Genomic DNA, 22,302 nt, shown 5'->3' on the forward strand with positions numbered 1-22,302 from the left:
TCATTTTCTTTCTTTTTTATGAGGCAGAGCTGGAGTTTATTAAAGGTATTTGAATATAGACTTTAAGTAGGAGGATTAGGAGAAAGAGGTGCTCAGAAAGAAAGATGCCCAGGTGCGCACCGGCTTCTCAAAGAGCTGCTGCCTGCGGATTTCAGACGTTCGGGGGGCACAGACTTCCTGCTTTCCTTCCTGCTGTTTGAGAAAACACCTTAACAGAAGTGGTTTGAAGGGACAAAGGATTTATTCAGCTTACAGTTCCAGGCGACGCTCCTTCATTGTGGAGGAAGTCGAGGCGGAAACTAGAAGCAGGTAGTCACATCTACAGTCCAGAGCAGAAAGAGGAGTTGCTAGTGCTCAGCACACCACACTTACACAGCCCAGTACCCCCAGCCTGTCTTCTCCAAGAGCAGGTGCTGCCCACGGTGGGCAGGTCTTCCCACCTCAATCAAACCACTCAAGACAATCCCCACAGACACACCCACAGGCCAACCAGATTGATCTAGACAGTCCCTCATTGAGAATCTCTTCTGGCTGATTCTAGCTTGTGTCACAGTGACAATTAAAACTGACCATCACAAAAATTTAAAAGATCTATTCCTTGGAAAGGGTCTGATTTATAGACATCAAAAAGTATTTTACAATCCTTAAAAGAGTAAATAGTGAATTGACTTGTAGGAACTGATGGGAAATTGCATAGCCAATTAATTCACTTCAGACATAATTTAAATCTCTCAAAATACATTTTCCTGGCTGAAGAGATGCTCAGTCGTTGAAAGCACTGGCTGCTTTGGCAGAGGACCTGGGTTTGGTTCCCAGCACCCACATGGTATCTAACAACTGTCCATAACTAAAGTTCCAAGGGATCCGACACCCTCTTCTGACTTCCTTGGGCATTGCACAACACCAGTGCACTTACATACATGAAGGTAATACACTCATACATATAAAATAAAAATAATAAAGAGATCACAGCAGACAGCCTGAGAGTGGCTATTCTGGCCTCCTACTGGCTTAGATGCTGAGAACCCAGCAGGCTGCCTGAGAGCTCCTAGATCCAGCCTCTGAGTGTTGTAGATAGAATCCCAATCAAACTGGCCAACAGCCCATGGAAAACAGATAATGCAGAGACCTGAAAGTTCAGTGCCTTGCCACAATGGGAGGAAGATCATCCCACACCTATCACCCCCTCCAAGGCTCAGGGACTTTTGTGGATGAGGTTGATGGAAAGAATGTAAGACCCAGAAGAAGGGGTAGAGTGTTAACTGGAAATGGTCCTCCAACCACTATGCTGGCAAGCTATAGTCACACCTCCTTCCCATGCTCGGCAAGGAGCGGAGGGAGGAGTGAGTTACCCCTCCCACCCAATCAGTTGATCTTAGCTGCATGTGGGGGGAGGGGCAAAGGATATATAAGCTGAGAATGCCAAGAGGCACCGCTCTCACCATTTTGTGCGCCTGTTGGGAGGTCACAGGATCTGTATTCGAGTGTGGACTTTATGGCACAGCCATAAATGTGGGGCACCCACTGTTCTGTAAATAACCCCCTACCCTATGCTCTGTTAAAAAAAAATAATAATGTGGGGCTGGAGAGATGGCTCAGGGGTTAAGAATGCTGGTTGTTCTTGCAGAAGACCCAGGTTTGAATCCCAGCACCCACATGGCAGCTAACAACTGTCAGTAACTCCAGTCCCAGGGGATTCAATAGCTTCTGTCCTCCACAGGCATTGCACGACATGGGTGCAGTTACCTACATACAGGCAATACATGCATATACATAAAATAAAAATAATAAATAAATTTTTTTTAAAAATGATAATAGATAAAATATTTTCAAAATATATTTTCCTTTCCTTATCAATACAATTATCGCTTTGTCGCTGAGCTATGTTTTGGACACTTACATAGAGTTTCCAGTTCATTTTTAAAAATTTCTGTAGTGATTAAACTATACTTCCAGCTTCCATTTCAATGACTGTATTTTGCAATCCTTTAGTACTTTGCTGTTTTGAATGACTTTTAATGCTCTGTTTAAGTTTATATGTCAGCGTTTGGCCACATCTACTTAAATACATTTTTCATGGTTGCTCTGGAAAGAATAAAACACATCATTTTTATGATGGAGATAAACCTAGTATTTTACCACCACAAGCAAAATACAGGCTTTTCAACTGTGTGGGTCCCTTTCCCTCACTACACTGGATCTGCCATGTTTTATTTCCACATACACTGAAACTCTGACAAAATTCTCACTTTCACTCCCCCAAACACATACGTTTAAAAGACTTTAGAAAAGTCAGCTTTTTATGTTTACCAAGATGTTTACAGTTTTTGTTTTACTGTCAGTTCTAAAGAGCCAGTTTTGCCAATAAGATCGTTTCCCTTTGACTTAACTTCCTTTAACAGGTCTGTATTGATAAATTCTCATCACATTACTCTCCTTTCTAAATAGGGGGTTCCAGATTAGCATTTTTTTTTACCTCATTTGTACTTTAAACCTGAGGTTCAACCCTCCTGACCTCAATGGTCTTAGTAAAGAAGTCACATTCACCTCCACTGTGTCACCTCTTCCCCAGTCTGTCCATCCTGCTGAATTTTCAGGGAACCTGGGAACTGGTTTCTGTATCTTCTCCCGGTTGCTAATCATAACCATAAAGAGAGATTGCTACTCGGTCAGCGGCAGAATTCAAACGTTTGGCTGTATTTTCCAATCTTCCTGTACATTTTTCACGTTGCATATCTCCTGAGTGTTTTCAATGGAGTCCTTTACTAACCACTCAAAGTCCATCGTCGCTGTCTCTAGCACGATAAACTGTGATCCTAAGTTGCACTCGGGGTGAATTCCTGCTTCATGTGATGTATAATTTTGGATTGTAAGCTGATTGTCAGTCAAAATCTCCCATAGTCTTTTGCAACCTGACATGACTGTGGCTCTCCAGAGTGGCTTTGAATCAGCTTCTCTAGAGGTCACCGGCAGCTCACTAGCCAGAGGTCGATTGATCCGGAAATGCTTTAGTCTTATGATTCGTGAGCCACAGAGATGGTATAATTTAAACTCAGCACCATGCGTTCTCCATAGTTAGATATTAATTTATCAAGATGGTGCTTGGGGTTTGTTTCCTAGCAAGGGGTCAAGTAAAAACAGGCTTTGGTTCCATCTTTCTGGGCTAGGAATCATCTTCTTTATTTTCTCTTCCGCAGCAGGTGCTAATTAGTAGCAAGGAATAGTGAAAGTATTGAGAAAATTCAGGGAAGAAGTCAAGCACATGAGCATCCCTTCTCCAGTTCAACACTGCAGCTGAAGCCCCTTCGTTCTTTTGCGCAGTCTCAGCAACTCAGCTCTTCCACACCAAGCTACCTACACCACGAATAAAATCTCCTCTTCCTCCAACTCCAGTAAATACTTGAGGGCCATCACCAATGCTGCTCTCCAGGGTCATCTCAACAGCAGCTGCCAGTGAGGGGAAGAGGGCTAGACTTGAACAGGGGAGAAGCTGAGTCTTTTAAACGCCATCTTTACTTTGCCAGGGATGGGGGCCACAGGGAAGCACAGTCATGGGGAAGTGTGCCAATCCAAGCAGGAGTCCACATCCATCCCTTTCCCAGAGAGTACGGATGCCACTGACCCATGACCACGGGCCAAATTCTAATCATTGTTTTGCAATTCCTTTGAATCCTGTGATACTGGGAGTTATTGTTGGTAGACGATTTTCCATGCATCTCTCAATAGTACTGCAGTTGTATAAACAGATAAACTGACTGCCCTCTGCTCCAAACTGTCTTTTCAAGGATATTTATATAACAAACAGCCTTGAAATATAGATATCGTGCCTCTCTCTGAGCAAAGGGCAAGCACGCTTCTGAGCCAGTATAATAAAAAAGGAAGAAAAGAAATCTCTCCCTGTGTGTGTCTCTCTGAAGCAAAGGTCAAGAATGCTTATTACATATTCTACAAGCTTGAGGTCCCCCCGGTTCAGGGTTCTCCTGCAACAAACATTCTGGGGGACTAGGCAACATTTGGCCCCTTTTCTTTTTAACACCAGGTGGGAAATGGGTCTTGGGGATTGGTGTAAAAATACCAGTTTCCTGGGTACTGCTGTTACTGTGATAATAAATTACACTTTGCCCCTGACCAGGGAGTCTCAAGGCTACTCCCCTTGACACTGTCATAGGATCACCTGTCAGCTTACAAGGAGGGAAAAATCTTAGACCTTCAGAGACCCTGACAGTTATACAACGCCCTTCTCTGCATGCCCAACCCTCCCAGGGTGTTTATTTCTTCTCAAGGATGCACCGGTTACCAGGTCCTTGGGCAGAGTCTGCCCAGACCAAATCCTCTTAGGAATCTGCAGTAGAATCCTGTTTTTTAATAATACACAGATGCCAAAAGAGGCCACCAGTTTCTCTGTTCCTTCCCCTTTCTCTGGTATGCATGTACTGTATCATATGTTCCAACAGCTGCAAGTCAAAACAAGCATGCATCTGAGGGTTCTACTCTGACTGAAATGTTCCTGTGTTAAGCCTATGCAAATGCCTTAGGGAACTTTGGTTGATATTAAGGATATGAAAATCCATGGTTTTTATTACTATGGGCTCCCGTAACAAAGGAGTTATGGTTGACCACCCCTGGGCTACCTGTTAAGAGTTTCCTCATTCCTAAACAAGAAAACATTAGCCAGGATTATGTTAGTGTGCCCTCAGTGGAAACATTCGTAAGAAACTAGTAAAACAAACATTTCCACTGTCAGAAGCAACCGGGGCACCTGCTAGGTCTGTCAGCATCACATACTTTTGTTTTTCTATAGTTTGCTGGCATGTTTCTGATGATCTAGTTACTGACTTGTTAGATATGTATTGACTCTTAAGGACTTGGTCTGGCAATGTATAGTAAATTAATGAACAAAAAATATGTTGCAAAAATCCCCTAGCTGTCTTATTTTTTATATCAGTCATCTGGTATCAAAGTGCATTCCAGTTACAATGAATACAAACCAAACCATGCCCAGACTTAGTAGTGTAAAATGGTGCAGGTCACACTAACTGATTCTGTGGGAGAGGGAGAGTTTGGATGGAATGTCCAGGGTGGGGTGGGGGAGGGGGTAGCTTGTCTCTCATCCTCAGAGTCTGGGGGTTCTCATGGAAGACTCTAAGGATGAAGCAAGTTTCATTCACACCTAGTGTTTAAGAATAGCCATCAAGTCAGGCATGGTGGCACATGCCTTTAGTCCTAGGACTCAGGAGGCAAAGGAAGGCAGATCTCTGTGAGTTTGAGGCCAGCCCAGACTACACAGTGAGACCCTGTCTCAAAATAATAATAAATAATAATAATTAATAATAATAATAGCTGTCAGTTTGGGACCTGAGGGTCATTCCACATGACTTCACCCATGGTTGTTATCAGGCTGAGATTCCTCACAGCTTGGTAACTGAGCAAAAGAAGAGACAGAAGCTCTAGCTCTCAATTATCTATCTATCTATCTATCTATCTATCTATCTATCTATCTATCTATCTATCATCTATTATCTATCTATCTATATATATCATCTATCATCAATCTATCATCTATCATCTATCTATCTATCATCTATCATCTGTTTATCTATCAATCATCTACCTATCATCTATCTATCTATCATCTATCCTCTATCTATCTATTTATCTATCTATCATCTATCTATCATCTATCTGTTTGTCTGTCTACATATCTATCTACCTGTTTATTCATCCACCCATCCATCTATTGTTCCATTTATCTATCTATCTACCTATCTATCATCTATCAATCATCTCTTATCTATCATCTATCAGTCATCTATCTTATCTATCTGCCTATCAATCATCTGTCTACATATTTATGTACCTATCTGTTAATTCATCCACCCATCTATCTATTGATCTATCATCCATCTGTCCATCCATCCATCTCTCTAGATAGACAGATCTCACTATGTACCCCGGACTGGTGTGGAACCCACTATGCAGACCAGGCCCTGGAACTTCTGAGACCCTTCCTTAGCCTCCTGAGTGCTGGGATTACAAACATGAGCCACCATACCCGACTATCTTTTTATGACCTAGCCTCACACGTCATACGGCATCACTTCTACCACATCTATTAGTCCCAGAAGTCACAAGTCTTGGCCCAGATGTATGCAGAGGACATACCTCATGTCACCAGTAGGATAAGAAAGGAGAGTCACTCAAGAGTTCACAGTTTAAGAAGAACATGGGGAGCTGGGTGTGGTGGCACACATGTGTAATCCCAGCACTTGGGAGGCAGAGGCAGGCAGATCTCTGTATATCTGAGGCCAGCCTGGTCTATGTAGTGAGTTTGAGGTCAGCCAGGGGCTACACACTGAGGCCTCAAAATAAATGCATGTGGCATTGAGATCTAGATATTGGTACAGCAGCCATTTTCATAAAACATAGTCTATTGCAGTGTGTACTTGTGCTAAATTATCAAAATAATCCTACACAGCAGATACTTGCATTCTCTTCCTCTTGCAGACAGAAAATAGAAATCAAACAAGTCACTCTACCTGAAAGTTGGGCAGAGAGGTCCAGGGACACAGCTTTTATAAGTCACACCACCCTTGCTATGTGGGTTTGTCTATGACGCAGCTTACCTTTGAGTTACCACTGGTCCTGTAAGTAACCCCCAATAAACTCATTGGCTCATCAAGATAAACTTGGGTGGAATCGTTTCTCTGGCCTACTGTGGGTGCCCTGTCTGGGGTGAACAGATGTTTATTCACAACTCCCTTAGAAATGTCATAGGACATAACCAGGCAGTAGAGAACACAGCCAAGGCCACTGAGTGAAGAGATTGCTGTACGTGGGCTCGCCAGACAGGAGCAGGCCCAGAGGCCTCAGGGCAGAGAACAGAGGATCCAGGGCAGCACAGGAGGGGGTTGGAGGACTCCCTCTCACAGTATTCTGAGACCCCCACTCACTGGACCTACCTCTGTCACATAAAGAGAAATAAATCCCCCTCAAACAGAAGGAAGTCTGAAATTCTCTTTTTATTATTATTGAAGGAAGGGAACTATCAAAAGCTGCCCAAGGAGTTTGAGGATATATGTACCCATGGAATCACCAACCTCAAGGCCATAAACATATCCCTTGTCTCCCTCTGTTGTTATGTGTGTGTGATATGAAGGCTTAAGCTCGGCTCTGCCCTCTCAGCAAAGGTCAGCCAGCAGTGCTGTTGTCAGTTACAGGCATGATGTCACTCTGTGATGGAAGTCCAGGAGTGTTCAAATGATGCCCTGGAACCATCACCTCCCCCAGCCCCTGAGGACCAGTACTCTCATCTCTGTATCTATACATTCCTGTGCATTAGATTCCATATACAAATGAAATCACAGTGCTCCTCTAGACACTGTGGGCTGCGTTTGCCAAACTGGAGTCAATTTTGCTTTCTTAGTGGTTGGCAGCTCCAAAGATGGCTCACAGATTTTCCACTCCTGAGGTTTTTGTAATCCACTTGAGAGTGTGCTGGTCCTAGTGACTAACCAATAGAATCCAAGAAACATACCAGGATGGAACTTTAGATATTAGGTTTAGAAAAGGTAGATTTTCAGTTTATTTACCTCTCTTCCTCTCCTGCTTGCTCACTTTGGTGAAACAAGCCCCTGTGTTAGAAGTACCCTACAGAGAGGCCTGTGAGGTGAGAGACGTAAGGGAGAGCCCAGGTCGATGGCCAGAAAACAGGTGACATCTGCAGTCCAGCGACTCACGCCTTGTAACATGGATGACTTTAGGGGAGGTCCTGCCTCAGTCTAGAATTCATACATGAAGCCATACAAAACAACTAATGCTTGCTGGTACTTTTTAGAAGCACTTTTTAGACTAACAGCCTCACATCTCAGGAGATGCAACTCTGACCCCAGTCACCATAAATCCAACTGAAACACACCTGAACGTGGCCTGGTTGAAAACTCCAGGAGAGCCAGAGAAACCAATGAACTCAGTGGTAGATTTCTGATTTACAATAAGCATGAGGTGACAGATGTTGTTTTAGGCTGATAAATACTGGGGTAATTTGTTGGCCCCAATTGCTTCCTAATGTATTCCTGATTACCCCAGCTGGAAGAAAGGTCAAGGGAAAGGTTGACCAGTGTGGAACAGTTGAGAAGTTATGTTTCCCTGGGCATCTGAATGTAGCGTGAGCTGTTAGGCTTACTGTGAGCATGCCACGCATCCACATGGTTGGCTCAGAAAGCCTAAATTTGGGGGAGAATGAAGAAATGGGTATAGATCTCTTACCTGCAAGGAGTTTCACATCCTACCGTGAAATCCCAGCGAAATTCCTGAGTAGATCAGGGAACTCCCAACGGGCTCGGCGGGTGCTGTCACAAACTTTATCTCTCTTCCAGAAAGTGTGTATAGACTGGATGTTTCCCATGTCACTCAATAAATCCTGGCGGTCAGATGAGCCAGATCTGTGTCTCAGGAAGCAAATATATCAGCAAGCCACTGCAGATGAAGAGAAGAGAGTGATTCAAATGTCCCCTGCCCTGCCCTAAGACATTCAGCTTAACATAAACAATAGAGGTCTGTCCTTAGCATAAAAATTTTTCCTTTGTAAAACATAATGAACCTGGGGCTAGAGAGATGGCTCAGTGGTTCGGAGCCCTGGCTGCTGTTGCAGAGGACCTGGGTTTGATTCCCAGCATCCACGGATGAAGAGAAGAGAGTGATTCAAACGTCCCCTGCCCTGCCCTAAGACATTCAGCTTAACATACACAATAGAGGTCTGTCCTTAGCATAAAAATTTTTCCTTTGTAAAACATAATGAACCTGGGGCTAGAGAGATGGCTCAGTGGTTCGGAGCCCTGGCTGCTGTTGCAGAGGACCTGGGTTTGATTCCCAGCATCCACATGGTGGCTAACAACCATAACTCCAGTTCCAGGGGATCCAACGCCCTCTCCTGACTTCCGAGTGCATTGCGTGACACGGGTGCTCTTAAATACATGCAGGCAATACACTCACTCGCACACATAATAAATAATAAAAAGATAATATTGAACTCTTTTTTTACACAGGCTTACAGAAAACCCTCATTCTCTACACGCCTTTGTTTGCCCTCTCCTTCCAATTGGCCTACATTTGTTCCCAGATAGCTTCCCTTCTGCCTTTATATCATGGCTTCATATATAGTTCTATGTGCCTATAATATCTAGAACCCACAGATCAGAGAAAGCGTGGCATTTGTCTTTCTGAGAAAATGGGCTCTTAATAACTTTTAGTTCATTATAACTTCTATCTGGCCTGGAATAAAGGACATTAAGATACTGGATATTGGTCCAGTACGGTGGCTCAGCAGGTCAAGACACTTGCCACTCAAGTCTGGCAACCTGAGTTCAAAGGTGGAACCCACATAAAGGCAGAAGGAGAGAGCTGACTCACTCTGACCTCCACACATGCACTGTGGTGTGCGTGTGCCTCCCCTCCCCCCACCCCACCCTAGTAAAGTTTCAAAAGAAAAAATTTTTAACCCTGAATATTTTCAGTAAGTTTCTAGCTGTTCCAGGCAGTGGCTACTTGATCAGTTGGAAGCACAAATGCCATAAGGTTAACAGTGAAGTTTCCGTGAGGTAAGTGTAAGGATTCCATCTCCCCTGAAACAGAATAAAAATAAGCCCGCAGGGCATGGTGGCACACCCTTAATTCCAGCACTTGGGAGGCAGAGGCAGATGGATCTCTGTGAGATGGAGGCCAACCTGGTTTCCAAGCGAGTTCCAGGCCAGCTGGGGCTAGAGGGAGACCCCGTTTCAAAATACAAAATACCAATAATTTTTTTTAATAGTAGCCAAAAATCCCCCCATATTTAATAGATGAGGAAAATTTATACATGTTTTATGTTAAATGTTGGTGTGCTTAAATCTAAAAGGTATTCAGGGCTGAAAGAAGTTTTATTTTCAATTGAAATTTTTTTAAAAGAACATTAAATTTTCAAATAATTTTTTCCTGAGGTCTTGGAACGTCAGCTCTTTCTCTGAGTCCCAATACCAAGATCCTTGCACTCCCCTCTCAGCGGGGAGAAAGATTCACAAACTCTCCAGTTTCTTGTTCTTACCAGGAAACCATGTAGGAAACAGACAAGGGCTATTTATAGAACTATAACAGGCCTGTGTCATTGCTGGGGGTTTGTTTGGTTTGGTTTTTCACCCAAGTTCTAGAATCCCTGAAACAATGAAGTAACATTTGGGGCTCAGACTCAGAATAATTTTTAGTTGTAATATCACATGACTAGAAAATTGGAATTTTACCGAGAGCAAATCATTTTACACATTTGAAAAGTGCGTGGTTAAAAAAAAAAATACACCTTTTGGCAAATATCCTAAAAAATGGTCACATACCAGTTCAACTCAATATACAATAACTGCGCTTGACTAGTCACACAGTAGTGTTCTAGTCCCGTGGTCCACTGTGGCAGCCAGTAGCCACAGAGTTAAAATTAAATAATTAAAAACATAGTCCCAGTTGCTTCCAGGAAGTGAATGGGTGGATACAATTCCCTTGTCACAGAAGTTCTAATGCACAACGCTCCCGTACCCCACAAACACAGAGCAGAATTCTGGCCAGCTCTCTCAGAAGGTCTTAGGAAAACACTATACTCCGTAGCATCATTCTAAGTGGTACAAGATAATTAGAAGGTTTTCTTCATCTCTCTAATGTGTTGTGACATATTAAGATGCGGTACCTTCTGTTCTCCTTATCTTACCAATATCCCACGGGGACCAGCACAGCAGAGTTTACACCAAAGGCTGGAGCTAGTGTGCTATGCAGGTATAGTTCCTGTGCCCATCCCTCCAGAGCATCTCCAGGAAGAGTAAATGCCTAAGAATGGACTTTTCTGTGATCGCAAAGGTCTGCGAGACGCACAGAGCTCTACTGTTGGCCTAGCCGTGGTTGGGAAGATGGAGGACCAGGAGGCAGCATGACCCAAGAACCAGCGATCTGGCCAGGGCTGGTTACATATCATGACGATGAGGTCTAAGAACACCCTAACTCAGGGCCCTGGCTGTGATCAGCCTCCTTTGACCTCAGATAGGGGTTGGCATAGCAACCCGTCACACGACTTAAAGAATCCACAGAGCCGCATCCTGAGTGGTGCTGCTTCACCCCACTCCTGCCCCGTGTCCAGTAAGAATCATGAAGGAAGAAGGGAGACTGCGGAGGAAGGACATCTGTCCTGTACCTTAAGCTTGCAGCTGAGCAAAGGCCCAAAGAGGGGAGGTGAGAGACGGTGTTACCAGGGCAAGAAATGGAGATAACATTGTTTCATACAGAGATGTCCAGGCAGCAATGTCACCAGCAATCTGAGCCTCAATGGTCTGTGCTCCTGTGCTGTGAGGCTCCGGGATCCCCACGCCACCCAGCAATTAGTGAGTCTACCATCAGAGAGCTTGTGAGTGAGCACAGCACTAACCATTATCCAACACAGGCCTAGCCCTCCTGCACTGCTCTGTCTTAACCAGCAGCTCTGACCACTGGCTCCTGGCATTTTTCTTTCTTTTTCATTTTTATTTCATGTGTATGAGTGTATTGCCTGCGTGTAGGTAACTGCACCTGTGTCATGCAGTGCCCGCAGAGGACAGAAGACGCTGTCGAATCCCCTGGAATTAGAGTTATGAATAGTTCTTAGCCATCATGTGGGTGCTGGGATTCGAACCCGGGTCTTCTGCAAGACCAGCTAGTGTTCTTAACTGCTGAGCCATCTCTCCAGCCTGGATCCTGGCATTTTTCATATCAACAGACGCATATGCTGTCTAGATCCCCAGCAGATTATGCAAATCGAGAGTTTAGGATTGAGGCTCACCACACCACTTTGTATTATAACTGTAAAAAGCACTGTTGTCGTAAACCTGGATCCATCCAAGCCATCTTCCATTAGCATTTTATTCCTTGGGATCGCAAACATTTCCAAATTTTAGCCACATGTGTTTCAGATATAAATAGCTTAGTGAGCTGCCAGTGTCTTAATAAAGATCAGGGGGCAGGCATCTAGATTTAAAAAGGAGCACAGGACCAACTCTGCAGTGATTTAGTTGGGGAAACCCCTGAAGGATAGAAAGAGCCCTACAAAGGCCAATTTTAGAACCAAGAACAAAACTCCATCTGCAGTGACATTGTGTATAGGGCAGACCTCTTGTCCAATAGTGAAGAGATTGGGGTGTTTTCAATCGGTAGCTATTTCTTTAAATCTGAGCCTTGGAAACTCAGCCACTGAAATAGGTTATGGATCTGTGGAGCATTTAATCAGAAAACAGATAACTTTCTGGAACAAATAAGCCAAATGAAAACCTAGACGTGGAAATGTTCACTGGCAACAGACATTCAGAGGACAGCTGTGTCCAAATGCGTCGGGCTTCTGGCCCCAAAAGCGAATGTGTGGAAGTCTTAGAAGAGAGTCTCACTGCTTTCCCCCAGCTTACACAGCGGCCTGTCCCCACACTTACTCAGGTGTTCTGCAGGGAGACACGAGACACTAACAAAGCATGCTTCAGTGGTTCAGAAACAGCTGTTTCCTAGGTCATGGTGCTGTGAGAGGGCTGGATTTCTTTTCACTTCTGGCAGAAGGACAAGCACCTGTGGCATCGTGTGGGCAATACCTTGGGTTCCCGTCAGTGACCTTCCTGTTTGGTGATAGTTCCTATATGATAGCCCCAGAGCACAGGGGGCTTATTAGTTAATGACTAATGAAGTACATGTTGTGTGTTTCGGGACAATTTATAAGTTCTTGTGGCTACAGATGCCTTTGAGCAAACCAAGACCTTGGGGCTTGTGTTGGATTTGCCTCCCTGGATCTGAGTCGAGAACGACTCCCCAGAACCCTGGCCAGGCATGACCAGGTTAAGCTGATGACCACAATTATCTCTCACGAAAACAAAGACCTCAGCGCGTCAGGCGTTGCTAAGGTTTGCTCCCCAGCTATGATTAAATTAGCTGGGCATCACATGACATGACATTCCAAGACTTACATGTGTTGGGCACAATGGTATTTTAAGTATATTTTCCTCTTGTACAAAATAGACACTATTTTCCTCACTTTATATTTAGGCTTAAGTAATTTTTAAAACTTTCTTAGTATTCTATGTCTGGTATGACAGAACCAGGGCCCAAGAGGAGACTCGAATTCCTTTCTGGAAAACATTAAGCCACACAATGACATTAGTCATTCCCAGTTGAGCTGAATGGGAAGAATTTGCCAAGTTATAAAACTTGGTAGGCAGGTCAGCATTGTGCTAGTGAAATGCTTCATTCTGGAGGAGAAGTTGTGAGGTGAGGTAGGCTCTGAAAAGGGGTCACTGAAGGGGCCTGAGCAGGCATTTCAGGAAAAAAACAGATATTCCCGTGCGGGTTTATTCCCTCAATTTTTATTTAATATTTTATTTTTTATTTCTATTTTATGTGAGTGTATTGCCTGCATGTAAGTGAGTGCACCCATGTCATACAATGCCACAGAGGTCAGAAGAGGGCTTCGGAGTCCCCTGGGACTGGAGTTAAGCACGGTTCGTAGCCGCCATGTCGGTGCTGGGAATCGAACCCAGGTCCTCTGCAAGAGCAGACAGTGATCTTAACCGCTGAGCCATCTCTCCAGCCCCTATTCCCTCAATTTTTAAGTTACCAACAAGCACAATGATCAAGCCCCATGCCGCACAGCAGTACAGCTGATATGGAGCTGAGCAAGAAATGCCCCAGGGACAGCAGTGGGCAATCCAGTGCTCTCGAATCCTGGACTCGTTCCAAAGCGGATGGAGTACCTTCCATGTTGATACAGTTCTAAGGGTTCAGGGTGAAGAAGGTGCAGTTCTGGTCCCCAAGGAGCTCAGGGGAAACCACGGATGAGTGGGCCTGTGAGTAGGTATGACAAGAAGACTGTGCTAAGGGGACAGAGCCAAGGGTGTCCCATCTCTCTCCAGGCAGAAACGACCTCTCAACACTGACGTTGGATTTCGGAGGGGCAGGGTGGGACTGCAGGCAGAAGAGACGGCAGGGGCATCCACATTTGAGAGAGCCTGCCTGCCAACTGTGCCAGTAAGGCAGGGATCCCACAAAGCTGCTGTGAGGAAAGTACTAGCGAGACACAGCCAGCTGGAGTCCTGTGAGATGCCAAAGGGACAGTACAGCTGGGGTCTGTGGGAAAACCTGAGCACGTCACAGCATGCGCCATCTCTGAGGTGAACACCTTGCATGAGAGATGAGCCAAAAAGCCCCTCACAGACTCAAAGAACATGCTGGTGTGACCCTGGAAGCCTGAATCCAAGGGATGGGGATGGACGAGAGGAAAGGAGTCACAAAGCACGACAGAAATAGATCAGCCAGGCTTAGAAAATAAGAGATAAAAGACGACTTCTGATTCTAGACAGGGATAATGGCAGCATTAAATAGGACAGAGACAAGACAAAAGCAATCAGGGATAAGTGCTACTTAGGCTGGAAAAGTATCCCAATGCCGAGCACATGCTGGTCTATTCTCACCAGAACCTGGCGATGCTATTTCCCTTAGTGACTACATAGTCTGCCATGACAGGTGGCCCAGGGGCAGGGTACCAGGACGGGGGGATCTCCAGGCCACTGGTTCAAAGTCATGGTTCTCAAGTATCTAAAGTTGTTCCCATATCTGACAGCTGTCCAGTGTCTTATGAAAGAGGAATTAGAGGTCTTAGGTTAGGTTCTAGAAAAACAGGTGTTCCTGTTTATAGCTGACACCTTTCTTGATAGAGGAGAGATTTCTGTGAGAAGATTAAACCCATTCTAATCCTGAGGCCGCCTGCTGAGATATTTTTGGACTAATCAGGGCCACCCTGCTTTTTCCTCATGAGCATTTGACCATGGCAGAGCTGACTCGTTTGCAATGGGTAAAGTTTTTAAGGATTGAGGAGTGTTTGCTGGCATGCATGAAGCCCTGGGTTTAAACTCCAATGCCACATAAAATGGGCATGGTGGCACGTACCTGTAATCCCAGCACTTGGGAGGTGGAGGCAGGAGGATCAGAAGTTCAAGATCATCCTTGGCTACATAGAGAGTTTGGGGCCACCCTGGGATACCTGAGACCTGCCTCTCTCCCACCCCCCAAAAACCTTTTAAAAATCAAAGTTGATTTGACTCGGTGTGCTAAAGCTGTCGTTAAATAGCTTCTCTGCCTCCATCTGCTCTTAATTTTCTCATGGTCACTTTAAGGTAGCCTTCCACATTAAAGTGAGCCCCACTTTCTGTCAGTTTCTCAACAACATTTGAAAACATTCAGGCTGAAAGAATGGATCTCCCTCAGCTTAGAAAATCACATTGTGGTGTCATGGATTTTTGAAGTTTATACTTCGATTCAGTACTTCGAAATATACGTTTCAAATTCAGAAAGTTCCAAGTAGCAGGGTATGCATCCCGAGCATTAGAGGCGGTTATGAGATTGCTCACCCCCCAAACTCCACAGCGGTGGACTCCTTGGTCTGAAAAAGAGACCAAGTTGACTACAGGCCATATCTGCTTAGCCTGTGCCCATGGCGAACCACCGTGACAGAATGAAGTCTCTCATGAGACTATGCTTAAGTCCGTTCATTCTTCGGAGTCAGCTAAAGCCACGGGAATGCTGGCAGGACGTTGAAGTTACACTCACCCCTGTTGCCACACATGTCTGTAGACTAGCACGGCAGCTCTGCGAGAACCCGTGGTTATTACCAGCCGTATAATCCTGCCAAAGCGTTTTTCCACGTCCACTAACTAGACTGCCCAGAGAGCAGAAAGTAGCCACAAACACTGACTGCCACGCAAAAGACAATCACTGTACATAACAAAGTATGTAGATGAATTATACACTTGTGTTACAATGATGATGCATAACCTGTGTCCTGCATCTTTGCCGTAAACATTGTACGTTTAACTTAGGAACCTGAGGCTCATTAGAAAATTTCTTTCCCATGGTGATGGGGCCACTGTAGTCTCAGCAGGACTGAGGCCTCGAGAGGGAGGAGCAGCAGGCAGGCTACCCACAAGAACAGCAGAACTGACACCCCCAGCCAAAATCATAGGAAGAAATCCAAAATAGAGATAGCTGCTTGTGTTGGATAATTCAAGCATGGTTGTTCCATAGTATGAAGCAGCTGGAGTATTTTCAACATTCCAATATAAGGTTATACAGTCATTGATTTGTTATTTATGATTTATTTATTTGCGTGTGCAGATTCATGTGGGTGGGTGCATGTATGTGTGGACGCATGTATGTGCAGGTGCATTTGTATGTAGGTGTGGATGGAGGTCAGAGGGCAACCTCTGGTGTCGGGCCTCAGAGCTGTCTATCTATCTTATTTTTTTATCTGTTTATTTATTTTTACTCATTCACTCACTGAGACAGGGCCTCTCACTGTGCTGGACCTCACGAAGTTGGCTAGGCTGGCCGGCCAACAAGCCCCAAGGATCCATGTTCTCCTCTTCACCAGCTTTGAGATTAGAATGTGCACCACTGTGCCTAGCTTTTTTTTGTACTTTTTATGTGTGTTCTGGAGATCGAACTTATGTCCGCATGTTTCCAAGGCAAGCATTTTGTGGGCTGAGCCAGAGCCCCAGCCCTGTTGCTGTTGCTTTAAACCCTTCGTCTCTATGAAAGAAATGAGACTTCAAATGCCCAGAAACAAAGCCCAATAGATAACTCAACTAGACCTGCCCACCGCTGACAGATACCCTGTGTGGCTCTATCAATATTTGGTAGCCACGGTATTCAATAACTGAGACTGGCGAGATGTTAGGTCTCCCCAACTCTGTGCCACAGGAAAATCTTGTTTAAATTGAACTTTTCACCATTTGATTATTAATTTCAGAGCCAAGATGTCTGATGAAAAGCATCCTGCTCTGCTGGGGACTGATGAAGTATAAGCATCATAACCCTGAGCTGGAGGCATCCTCCCCTGATCCACGAGAGTGAATGAGTGGTTCAAAACCTGGTTGCAAGCCAGAGTGACCCAAGGGACTTTCAAAGAACACTGAGCACCCCATGACCATTTAATTAAAAATATGGAATGGGTGGAGCCAAGTCTCTGTTTTAAAACGCCAATGACCCCCACCAGGTGATTCTAATGTACATCCCAGTTCCTAGAATCACCACTTCGCCTGCCAACACGCCTGTGAGGAGAGAGGATTTTGCTTGGTTATGAATAATGTTGCACCTGTTTATGCCAAGCTCAAATGCTGTAAAACCTTGAATGTCCATTGACGAAACCTGAGGTTTCTTAAGCCTGAAGAAACCTGGGGTCTTAGTGTTCTGGAATTGTTTAGTGCACAGCTACGCCAGGTAATTGCAATGGGTAAGCAGGTTAGAAGCACCTGTGGCTGTGACCCTGATGGGGACTATATCTGTTTGTCCAACACAAAGAAGCATGCAGTGAACGTAACCAGTTCTATCCCTGGGCTCTGTATCCTCGGACTCAACCAACACTGACACAAATACATAGACACAAAAACAACAATCACCGTCTGCACAAAACACTTAAAGGCTTTTTGTTGTTGTGGTTCCCTAAAAAGTTTTACAGCACAGTGCATTTTATCATATACAATCTAAAAAGGATTGAAAGCATGCTGGACATGGTGGCATGCCCCTTTAATCCCAGCTCCCAATAGCAGAAGCAGGCGGGTCTCTGCAAGGTCAAGGGCAGCCTGGTCCACATAGCAACTTCAGGAGGGCTAGGACTAGGGAGACCCTGTTTTTAAAAATTAAATAAAACAAAAAGCAAAGCAACAGGGACTGGAAAGATGGCTCAGTGGTTAAGAGCACTGCTTGCTCTTGCAGAGGACCCGGGTTCAATTCCCAGCACCCACATGGCAGCTAACAACTATCCTAATTCGAGTTCCAGGGGATCCAACACCCTCTTCTGACCTCTGCAGGCATGGCACGACATGGGGGCAGTTACGTACATGCAGGCAATACACACATTTAAAAAGAAAAAGATGATTGAACTCACCAGGGAGGTGGCAGAAGCCATGGCTCGGCGGTTAAGAGAGCTTGCTGCTCTTTTGAAGGACCAGAGTTGAGTCCCCAGCCCCCACGTGTGGTGGCTCATGACCACCTGTAACTCCAGCTCTGGGGGATCCAACGCCTCTGGCTTCTGTGACCAGCTGCACTCAAGTGCACATGCCTACATAGATACATGGAATTAAAAAACAAAATATGAATTTTAAGAATGTGTGCAGCTCTGAGTAAACACTGACGTTTGTGAGCCTGTGAAGACGTTGGTATCAACGAGAGCCCGAGAAGCAGTCCCTCGTGGATGTATACCAAAGGACAATTCCATTACAACTTGGGATTCGGAGTAACCAACAAATGGCCTACTAAAAGAACTGGAGTCCCTGCGCCTGTCAGAACTGTCAGGTGCCGACGTCTAGGACTGCACAAACAACCACATAAATGTCTATTTTAAGTAATAAGATGCAGTTGTAGCCTAGAAACAACTGACTAATAATCATAATGGCTGATTGGGTAAGTGATTTCCAAAACCTATTTGAATGATAACTAATGTAATAATTTCAAACTTCTTATTTGCTGACATATTTTTCCACATTTCGCCTAATAGTCCATTAAGGCTCTGCAACTAAGTCAATAAAAGTCAAGTTTTTAAACCTCAACAACGTTGATTCACCCCTCGGAAAGAATTACTTAGCCAAGATTAAAATAGCATTCTACAATAAGCTTGGTTCTTGGAGTCAGACTAGAATCTGCCCCTCTTCCTGCCACTGAGAGAACCAGCCCAGCCTCGTATTCTCATCAGTAATGCAGAAGGGATGAGGCAGGGCAGAGCACTTACCTAGTAAGCACAAGACCCTGGGTTCAAATCTCAGTACCACCAAAAAGACGGGAATGATGACACTGACAGCACAGGATTTGAGATAAATAATTTCCCTACTAAAATGCTTTGCCTGCTGGTCTATGTGGCTCAAGCCTTTAATCCCAGCACTCTGGAGGCAGAGGCAGGCAGATCTCTATGAGTTCCAGGCCAGCTAGGGCTACAGGGAGACCCTGTCTCAAAATAACAAAACAAAACAAAACAAAAAACCCTTTACACATAGCTATTACTAGAAATAAAAAAGTATTATTAAAATCATTACTTAAATTTGGGAGCTGATCAGGTAGTCTGGAAAGCATGATGAACACAAAAATAACTCATTTTATCATCTCTTTGGAACTCTGTGGCTGGCAGTGATGGCCCTAACCACCCCCATTTTCCAACTCTTTTTTGAGTTTTGAGGGTTTTTTTTTTTGGATAATGAGCAAAACATTTGGGTTACCTCTGATGTCATTGCTTTCTGGGCTCTGACCATTTCCCTCAATGATTCTTCAGAGTGGAGATAGGTCAGTTCTGGTTTTTTAAAAGCCCCTTCCATTCGCTCCCATTTCTGCTATTGGAAGTCTAGCGACCGAACCCATAGCTAACGCAGAAGCTTCTGCAGCCAAACCAAGGGGGCCGCCATCACTGCTGTTGGCTCAGCTGGTCAAACTACCCACATGACTGCACAGAACCTTCCCTGTTTTTCCTTTTTGCTGGAGCCATGGTATCCTGGGGCTGGGAAAAGGCCCAAATTTGGGACATTGAGATAGTTCAGTGGGTAGAGGTACCTGCCCACCTAAAGACACAAGTTCGATCCCTGGGACCCACACTGTGGAAGTAGAGAACAGACGCCCTAAAGTTGTCCTCTGACCCCCTCACTCATGCTGTGTCACCCACGCACCACATACAAATACACATGCAGACAAAATAAGATAAATGGGAAGCTAACAACTTCTGTACAGCCCCAGATTCATTACTCAGATTTGCTTATGTTGCATGTAGATGTGTCAAAGTGCCCGCCACAGCAGAAAGATTCTAATGTGTGTGCTTGTGGAGGACAGAGGTGCCGTGTCTCCTCTCCTCCATCTTATTTTTTGAGACAGTCTCTCACTGAACCTGGAGCTCACCAAATAGGCTGTGCTGGCTGGCCAGAGAGCTCCATGGAACTTCCCAGCTCTGGGATTACAGGCATATGCTGCCACCACCCTGGCTTTTTACATGGCTGCTGGGGATCTGAACACCAGTCCTCATGTTTGCATGGCAAGCACTTTACCCACAGCCATCTCTCCAACTCCGAAAGAACCTTTTGCTCAATCCAGTTGTAGTTCAACAGCCCCAGAAGGAGGTCTTATGACAGGTCAGCACACAGACGCCCAGACAGCACGAAACCTTCTCGCAATCAGCTGGGAGGAAAAATAAGACCTGCTTGTTCCTAGTTCAGTGTCGGGCTCATGAGGCGACTATTGCTTTCCAGGGTTTTCTCAGACTCTCTGTACAAGCAGCATCATTGTGTAATCATTTCCAGCACAGAAGAAAGCAATAATAGTCTCCCCCTGAGAGATCCTCCACTGGTGAATGTTTCAGGGCCTGATGCATGATTGAGAGCGTTCAGGAGTCTAGCCAGGCCTAGCACTGTAGAAACAAAACAGAGAGGCCCTGAGAACGTCCCAGCCTCCTTCACAGCACTGACCTCGAAAATCACTGCAGAGGAATCCTGAGCCACTTGTGAAAGAGCCAGCCCCACCGCCACTGTCCCTACAAGCCTGATGGACTTGATCCACAAGATGGGGGGCTCCCAGGCATGCACTCTTCCCGTGCCAGGATGCCGTTCACACGGTGGACGGCCCAGCTACGAATGAAAGGCTGGAGGAGAAGCTGGTACGGCTGCCAGCAGCCATCGCCTTGGGACAGAGGCGTTGGCAACAGGAAGAGCCAGTCAGCGTCTACCAGGGGCAGAAGACAGGACTGTGAGTGACTGCAACTGGGGAGTGGCCCGAGAGCCACACCGCCAATGAGATGCTGCAGAGAAATGAAAACGCGTGACTTTTCCACGGAACTCACGACACAGCAGTAGGAGCCCTAGAAACAATCGGCCCCATAAGCCTCTGTTGTCTGTGGAGACCAGAGTCTGAGAGGAGACTGGGCAGTGGGTGGGATGCGGGATCTGAAGATGATCGATGGTTTCATTGTCCCTAAAAGCCACGGGGGAAATTCCCTCCCTTAAGAGAGCTTCATAATATCCCACCAAGAGACAGTGTGGTCAGAAACCCCTTTTGGTTCAGCCTGAAGGAAGAAGAACCACACAGCTTCCCAAAATGTGATTACTGGCCTCCAGTGTGGCAGTATTTTAGGAGCAGGGGCCAGACTCTTTTCACTTTTTTAATACGTGGATTTTTAAAATGTATAGATTAGGGAAATGAAGAGATGGCTCAGCAGTTAAGGGCACTGGCTGTTCTTGCAGAAGACCCAAGTTCGAGTCCCAGCACCCACATAGTGGCTAACAGCTATCTATAACTTCAGTTCTAGGGTATCTGACGCCCTCTTCTGTTCTCTGTGGGCACTGCAAGACAGGGGTGCACTTACATACATACACATAAAATTATAATAAATAAATAAATTTAAAATATACGTCTTATAATTTTATGACTATTGTTACTTAGGATGAGGAGTTATATAACAAACTATTGACCAAGCTGGGTATGGTGCCCAGCACTCGGGAAGCAGAGGCAGGTGGAGCTCTGTGGGTTCAGGCCAGCCTGGTCTACATAGTGAGTTCCAGGCCAGCTGGAGCTTCAGGGAGACTCTGTCTCAAACAGACCAAAAAAAAAAAAAACCATTTATTTATTATTTTTTTTTGTCGGGTATGAATTTTATACCTGCAGAGGGCTTGAGTTTAGGTCCTGGATCTACCCTGTCCTAACTGGGTGAGAGTTCACTCAGTTTCTTCATCTATAAATGAGGATAAGGAAACTAACCTCAAAGAACAGTACTGAAGGTCAGTTAAAAGACACACTGTAGGCATGGGGCCTTGTAAGATACCAAGAGGCCATTTCTGTCCCTGCCTGGATAGACTCAGTAGATGGGATAAAGCCAGACCTACCAAGGAACCCTTAGACAGTCCTTAGAGAAGCCAAGAGAGCTGACACCAGCAAGGAAAGACAGTTTTGTTCATTGTGGGTTTGATGTACCACCTCAGCTCCAATATTCGACCCTTAGACAGTCCTTAGAGAAGCCAAGAGAGCTGACACCAGCAAGGGAAGACAGTTTTGTTCATTGTGGGTTTGATGTACCACCTCAGCTCCAATATTCTCGAAAACAACTGCCCACAGCCACCCTGGAGGGAGTCAGCTGGAGGTACCAAGATTATCATAGAAAGGTGCTAATGCTCTCCAGGGCAGGGACCTACAGTCTGCAAAGCTGTGAGCTAACAGCACATTTGTGTTCTGAGCACATGGCTGACAGAGCTCCTCCAACCCAGGCCAGCA

The 22,302-nt window shown here is 45.2% G+C and overlaps 1 long non-coding RNA gene across 2 annotated transcripts in view; it reads right to left on the reverse strand.

The window, feature by feature from the left end:
* Positions 1–20,713, reverse strand: part of LOC115071088 — a 32,133-nt gene extending 11,420 nt beyond the window's left edge. For both annotated transcript variants that reach the window (XR_003850208.1, XR_003850204.1), the window contains exons 1-3: positions 20,508–20,713; positions 17,957–18,130; positions 8,266–8,475 (exon numbers count right to left, since the gene is read on the reverse strand). This is a non-coding gene — a long non-coding RNA (uncharacterized LOC115071088). The remainder of the gene's footprint in view (positions 1–8,265; positions 8,476–17,956; positions 18,131–20,507) is intronic.
* Between the last annotated feature and the right edge of the window lie 1,589 nt (positions 20,714–22,302).

Source organism: Nannospalax galili, unplaced genomic scaffold, assembly GCF_000622305.1.
Source record: "Nannospalax galili isolate Female #2095 unplaced genomic scaffold, S.galili_v1.0 scaffold1350, whole genome shotgun sequence".
Taxonomy (NCBI): Eukaryota; Metazoa; Chordata; class Mammalia; order Rodentia; family Spalacidae; genus Nannospalax; species Nannospalax galili.